An 8,395-nucleotide genomic window follows, 5' to 3' on the forward strand; every position below is an offset into this window, starting at 1 on the left:
AAAATGTGTATATATGTGTGTGTATATATGTATAAATATATGCCTGTATATATATATATGTGTTATATATATATGTGTGTGTATATATATATACATACATATACAGTATATATGTGTATATATACATATATATGTGTACAGATTAATAGTTCAGTAAGTAAATGGATCAATACATTTAGATCTACATCTATTATCTACATATTTATTTATTCAATAACTATCCATCTGTTAATCATCAGTTTATTGATATCACATCAATCTATCTATCTCTCTATCTATATTTCCAATTATCTATCTATCTATTATCTATCTATCCCATATCTATCTATCTATCTATCTATCTATTATCTATCTATCTATCTATCTATCTATCTATCCCATATCTATCTATTATCTATCTATCTATCTATCTCTCTATCTATATTTCCAATTATCTATCTATCTATCTATCTATCCCATATCTATCTATCTATCTATTATCTATCTATCTATCCCATATCTATCTATCTATCTATCTATCTATCAATCTATCCCATATCTATCTATCTATCTATCTATCTATCTATCCTATATCTATCTTTCTATCTATCTATTATCTATCTATCTATCTATCTATTATCTATCTATCTATCTATCTATCTATCTATCTGTCAACTTATTTCTATCCTAACTATCATATATTTCGAATTGTCTTCATTATTACTATATGTATAGACAAATAGGTGTATGTATCCATCTATCATCGATCTAACCGAAATTTCATATAATTGTTTCATATATGTATACCGAAATTTCATATTACAATTGTTTCATATATATATATATATATATATATATATATATATATATATATATATATATATATATATATTTATATATATATATATATATATATATATATATATATATATATATATTTATGTTATTCATTTATTTATCTGTCATTTACCTTCTTATTGGCTTATACTTGAAGCCGCAATCACGACCATCCCAGGTAATTTATCATAGACCATTTTATCTCTCCATCAATGCTTTTATATATGTATATAATTTATATATTGTTTTTTATTTCATGTCTAACGCCTTGTAATGATGCTCTGCTTGCTGTCAGTGAATGTTTTGTCCCCTTGTTTGCTCCTCGGAGGATTTAACATAAATGCGACTATTAAAGGCAGCTGTAACTACCACTCTTATTATTATTTCATATACTTTGCTTCCAGGGGTTCTGCGATCTGGTAAAATAATTGGAGCCTTTAAGATCATGTTGACACCAGAAAATTGTGTAAATTGATAAGCAGTTATCAGTGTAATTTGCTTTGCACCAGGCAATGCATCTTCTATACACAATTTATGTCAATTCCCTTTCAATTGTGTAATTAATCAGTGAGTAATGGCGCTGGGGTAGGGTCTTGTTAGAAATCATGGCTTGTATTATTTACTTATCTCCTGACCTGTGCACTGCTCCTCTGTACATTAAATTTGGGGGTATGGGGGTCCTGCAGGCTCCGACACCTCTTAATCTCCCAGACGTTTAATCTGCTCCTGTGATTGCTAATGGCACAATCTCTACCAGGACGAATAATCACTTTCACAGGATCTGCTAATTCAGTTTATTTTTTGTTAATTAGGACCATTTGGATTGTTTACAAACTCCATTGCAGTAAGTAGCTGTGTCTGGTGGTGAGGATGTAAGCTGAGCCGCCTGTCATTACAGGGCAGAGAACATGGAGGCAGAGGTCCTCTCTCCAGCCTTGGGCTATAATTAGTGATTCTCTGCTCCAGTCTTTGCTGGTGCTCTTTGTTTTTCCAGCAGAATATTATCTCCCACCAGTCTGCCACCGTTCTTCAGTCTCTCCACTTAAGGACAACACAAAAAGAGCCATCAGTTCATTGTGTTCCCCCATGTATGCAGTGTATGCACCTAGCACTGGGGAGAAGGAGCAGGGTGCATTTATTGTTATCATTGTCAATGTAAGATATGTCAATAAAAATGGTTTATATTGATATAGCATGCATAATATAGATAAATAATGATATTATTAGTTAGGGATGAGATAGATAAATAATTATATAGATAGGTCATTCTAAGATAATGATAACAAAGGTAACTTTATGCTAAGATAATCACTCGATAGATAGATAGATAATAGATATATAGATAGATATGAGATAGATAAATATGAGATAGATATTAGATAGACAGATGGTAAATAGATAGAGAGACAGATAATAGATAGATAAATAATAGATAGATAAGAGAGATAAATGAAATATATGATAGATAGATGATGGATAGATAGATATGAGATAGATTATAGACAGATAATAGACAGATATTAGATAAATATGAGAAATATGATACGTAGATGATAGATAGATATGAGATAGATAGGTAAATATGAGATCGATATTATATAGATAGATGATAAATAAATAGAGAGACAGACAGATAATAGATAGATAGATAATATATAGATAGATTGCTAAATATATATATGGATAGATAGTAGATATTAGATAAAGAGAAGATAGATAAAAAAGAACAGATAGATGCACATCAGAATATCATCTACCTGTGCACAATAAATTACTATTGTAGTAAATGACATACATGGATAGATATAGATTGATACTTTACATATAAATACAAAACAAGTAATAAAAGGATTGTGCATAGGAATAAAGCACTGCAATTAAAATAATGAAGGATGAATTGATTGATTTCTCAATTGCCACCTGCACTTATAGCACAACTATACAATTCATGGCATATTCACCTAAGATGTAGATAAATTCTCTTGCTGACATATTTGATAAACTAAAACAGATAATATCTATGTAGACAGGTGCATTACCCTCCCCTGCCAAGGATTTATGATACATTATCACATGTGCTGGGTTGGAAACAATCCATTGCCTTGTACTTGATTAAATTTATATGTTGGGCTCTGAATAGCATTTGTTTGATCCTTTATTATACATACTTATATACTTATTGGGGCAGATTTACCATCCTTTTCCAATATACATACACTCATGCAGTGTAAGCTAGACAGTTTGAAAATGTGCCAAATTTACCAAAGTGACTCTCACAAGTGATACAATTGGTGCATACTTTGGGACTATTGATTCATTTTACACCACCTCTTGGTTGGTTCAATGTTAGACTTTTTTTTTTTACAAAAATGGTGGCTATGTTGGTGCATATTAAGTCATGTTCCTTGTTGAGCACAGCTAGAAAAAAGTGCTTAACACGCTTTTTAAAGATCTCATTCCCCTTAGTGAAAAATGCTTCTATGAGAGAGTATCTCCCTAAAATCATATGAGAGTGCTTGCCATAATTTTATTTTTTTGTGTGCTGTCATATAAAATGAAAGACTTGCAGTGGTACAGTGTGGACCCTCATACCTCTCTGGGGGTCATATTACTAATCTTTGCCTCACAGACCCATAATAGACTGCTAAATTGAAAGTCCATATTTCCAACTCAAGTCCACATAAGGTCAGGTTTCCATATATCCAGGCACTTCGTATCAGTTTTTGTGCCTCCATCGATGACAACTGATGTCAAAATAAACCAGTTTCCATCAGACTATTCACCAGTTTCTACTGCAAAACTGGTGAGTCGGATTGAAATTTGAAAAATGTGGCATTTTCTGATTTAGCTTTTAGGAGCGACAACTGATGAATATGAATGATCCCATTGTAAATGATGGGATCTGCTCTCGAATCAGTTTCCCGCCAGCTATTCATTGCCACGCCGGATGGTCGGACATGTAGAAATGACTAGGCCTCAGCCACTATTCTGACTGCTCCACTGAGTGCTATTTCATGTCGTCATCTCTCCTTAGGCCTCATACACATAAGTATATACAGCAAGTGTATACAAATTGCCCAGTATTGATTCTGTATGAGGGTTATGAATGGTGCCCAGTGATGTAACTGGAAGCTCATGGGCCCAAATGTAATATCTACAACAGGCCTCCTAAATATCATTGTCTTTAATAGCATTGGTCTTCTCATATGGAATTAATGGACCTTTGGGCCACTGCGGACACAGACAGAAGAGGGTCCCTGTGCTAGAACAATAAATGGGCCCTTGCAGCCCACTGGCTCAACGTAATGCATAATTCCATCTGTTTTGGAAGTGGAAATGGGCCCCTTATCTCTTGGGCTGTTGGCCAGCCATATAGGTTGCACCAATGATATGTCCGCCCCTGCTTTGGGACCTCTCAAGCTACCGGGCCATGGTGGATATTAAACTCATGCACCCATAATTATGCCCCTGTTGGTGTTAACAATGGGATTAGGAATAGTGATGTCTACTCTCCCAAAGTTTCTGTTTTCCTGATGACATGTCTGACCTCATTTTGAGACTAAGTTTACATACATTAGTTTTGTCTGGCACTTTTGGGAAAGGGGACATGAGTAGAGATGACCGAACCCGAACTGTGAAGTTTGGGGTTCGTACTGGACACCTAGTGTCTGGTGCTGGACCCCCGAACATGGACTTCTCTTGGAAGTTCATTTCACACTTTGGGAGTCCGTGGGGAGGAGAGAGAGATTGGGTCTTGGGGTTTGGGTTCTGGTTGAAGTTTGAGCACAGTTCTTGTACCCAAACTGAACTTTGGAGTAAAGTTCGGTCGGGTTCCAGAACTCGAACTTCCACGGGTCCACTCATCCCTAAACATGAGTTTTCATCAGTTTAAGGTGGTAAGATTTTATTTCAAATATGTGGAGGTGTGAACAGCATCTAATATTATCTAAAGCATGAAATAGAACCAGTACATTAGGCCTTATGTTCCCTACCAGAACAAAGTAAAGTCAACTTTTAGATTGTAAACTTGCGAGCAGGGCCCTCACTCCTCCTGTAACTATTGAACTAGGTGTAAATTTGTGATGTCTTTATTGTCTGTACATGACCCCACTCAATTGTAAAGTGCTGCGGAATATGTTGGCGCTCTATAAATAAAATTATTATTATTTTTACTTTTAGGCTGGGTTCACAACTATATTGGAGACTCAACAAGTTTTCTCCATTGCATACTCTGTAAAAAATGTGCTATTTTACCCAATAAATTACAGCACTTTTGGCGGAAACTCAATGGACTCAACTATAGTGAATCCTTCAGTTATACTAATTGCTCTGCCCTTGTGATGAAGCAGAATAATAGAAATAACTAACTCATTTATGAACAAAATCATAATTTATATACTATATGGAAAAAAAAGGAGGGAGTGAGAGTAGCGCTTTACTGAGTGTGGTATGTGAGTATAAGTGTGACCATTAAAAGAAAAGCCTTTTACCTGCTGGGGTTGTGCAGATAGGGCATATCTCCATGTACCTCATGAACAAATACAGATGGGCGCAGCTGACCTGGCTGCTGTGGAATAGTTTTCCAAGGAGAGTTGCAGCAGAGCGTAATTAGGAGGAAAAAATTCAGGTGATCAGCAATCCCAAAGGCAAAAATCAGATCATTCACCTGAGTTGATGAAAATGAGAATAAAAATGTATTAAAAAAACCCCCAAAACAACGCGTTTTGCCTATATGTATTTATTTATCTTACTCACTTATATAGCACCATTAATTCCACAGTGCTTTACAGACATTAACTAAATATAGAATATTAGTATTGTATCCAGGTATTGACACCTGAGGAAGGCTGGGTACAGCGAAACGCATTGTGTTTTTTAATACATTTTCAATTCTCATTTTCATCAGCTCTGGTGAATGATCTATTTTTTGCCTTTAGGAGCACTTGGAATTTCCCCTCCCAAAATCAAAGTTTAGATTTTATATTAGCGTTCTGCTTTCCATTTTTCTGTTTTCTTCTAGGAACAGAATAATGGAATTAATTAAGGAAATGGGTCCATCCATGATGGACACAAGAGGTGCCAGCTGGAACTCTTTGACTCTAGTGGGGTGTTTCTTTAGGATGTCCCTCATTTAAACAGAATCAACAGTGCAGCATCCTGTGCTTTTTCTTCCAATGACAATGATGGAACTTGTAAGGGGACCTCCTAAGGAAGGCTAAAATGTCAGTGTCAACCCATCTGAGCTCTCCACTCATAAATGTCTTCAAGTGGTTCAGGGGATGGCATTTATTTTGTCACTGAATGTCTGCGCCAATCACAAAAATGTAGCATGCAAAATGCATAACTTTTGCATAAACAGTGTCTTAATAAAGACTTGGCCAGACACAGCTGATGAATCCCAGTCTAATCAGCTCCAGTAGTAACAATTTGAACCAAAAATATCCAAATAACTATTTGAATGCCATTTTATTCACATTTTCAGTGCCCAACAAAAAAAAAAGCATACATGTGTGGCTGTGTCCATGAGTTGGGATTGACTTTTGTGACTTGATTAGAGAAAAAATGTTCCAAATACAATGAATCACTTCAATGTATCCAGTTATATTTTAATGAGAACTTTTTTGAACAAAAATATAGCAAGAATGTCAATGTTTTTTGTCTTTTAGCCTCTCTTGCAAGACTGGTGCAATGGAAGGCAGGTGGAAAAAAAATCTGGGTTTCTTCCTTGCCTCCAAGATTTAGGGGGAAGGAACTGATCTCTGTATTACAAAGGGGAAGAAAACCTTAAAAAAAAAAAAAAAACGAAAACAAATCCTGATTGAATTGATAGAAACCTATTCAAACTGATGCACAATATCATCCCATATAAAGATTACTTATTGCATAGGAGTCAATTGGTCAAACATTTTTAAATTCAGCTCAGTTATAAAATATATATATTTTGCAATTATTAAAAAATATTTTGAAGGTTTTAGCGCAGGGGGATTTCTGCTTGGTTCCAAAAATAAGATGGACAGGTCTGTAGTCAGAAATGTGCAAATCAAGTCCCAGAGTGGCAGAGGAGAAGGACAATGTGGTGTACAAATGTCCTGGTGTGTAGTCTGTCCTCAGCTCGACAGGATCCCCACAGTCCATCGCTGCATTTATTTGTTGTGAGGTCGGCAGCAGAGCATTGCGCACAATTGATTGGCACCAGGGGGCTTTTCCCTTTACATCCAGCATTAATATATGAATATTTTATGCACGATTTTCTTATCTGTCCAGCAATTGACCAGCATTAAGATTTCATGTGACGATCCTCCTCGCAGATTTTAGGCCATTAGTGAAAACTTGGAACAGTTTCCTTCTATAGGTAAATAATTCAGTAGTAAAGCTGCCTCCGAGATAACAGCAGAGCACAGAGACTGGGCTGCATATAATCACTGGGAAGAGAATGAATGAATGACCTGGGAAATAATTAATCAATTAATAAATACATTAATTGATTAAAACTTTTTAAAAATCTTTAGAAAGTAACAGATATTCACTTCTCCAGCTACTAATATTCCTACTAATGCACAACTAACAGATTTGTTTCCAAAGTCGTAATATTGATAGAAATGATAAATAAACATTATACAAAAAGTAGAATAGTATGATAACAGCAATGATAATACGGATAATAACAGTAATGATAATAATACCAAATGATAAATAATAATAATAGTAATACAAATAAGAATGAATGATAATAATGATGACAATAATAATAATAAATTGTAATAATAATAGTAATAATAATAAAATAAGGATGAATGCTGAGGATATTATTATTATTATCATTATTAATAATAATAACAATAATACGAATAATTTCTATTAATATTCAGAAAAAAAAAACACTATAACAGACAATACCAGGATACATATTTCTTTAAATGTTACTATTTTTTTACGAATCGCTTAACTTATTATTAATAACATTAGTATTATATTTTCAAATTTCATCTAAAATCATAAATGTAATAACCAAATACTTAGAAATACATAGAATGAATTCAGAATTAAGCATAATCAAAGTTAATTAGATAAATTAATAAAGTAATAATGACAAATAAGACTAAACCATATATACTCACCTCTATTTATTATTATTTTCATAGCCGTCAAGTTATCATTATTGCTTTTCTTCATTTTGCTATCTCTCTTGAGAATTTATATATATATATATATATATATATATATATATATATATATATATATATATATATATACATACAAATGCAAGGCAGTTTCAGGGTGATATTTAGAAGATGAAATATGTGTTTATATGTATCAGATGTAATTTTTACAATAGTAAATATTATTATTAGTATTATGATTATATTTACAGTAATTACGGCTTTGAACTAGAAAAGGGTAGAGTGATTAGTAAGAAAAAGGTAAAAACAAAACAAAACGATAATTTAGGAGTTTTCTGCTTTTTCTCAATCCCCGCTGCTTTCTCGATCATTAGTTTTAATAAATAAAGAATATTGTTTTGTGATTGTAATAAAAGTGACTTTTCCTGATTCTATATGATGTGCCACTATTATAGCTT

Source organism: Phyllobates terribilis, unplaced genomic scaffold (assembly GCF_046119375.1).
Source record: "Phyllobates terribilis strain yellow unplaced genomic scaffold, ASM4611937v1 Scaffold_5__5_contigs__length_657084704, whole genome shotgun sequence".
Classification (NCBI taxonomy): Eukaryota; Metazoa; Chordata; class Amphibia; order Anura; family Dendrobatidae; genus Phyllobates; species Phyllobates terribilis.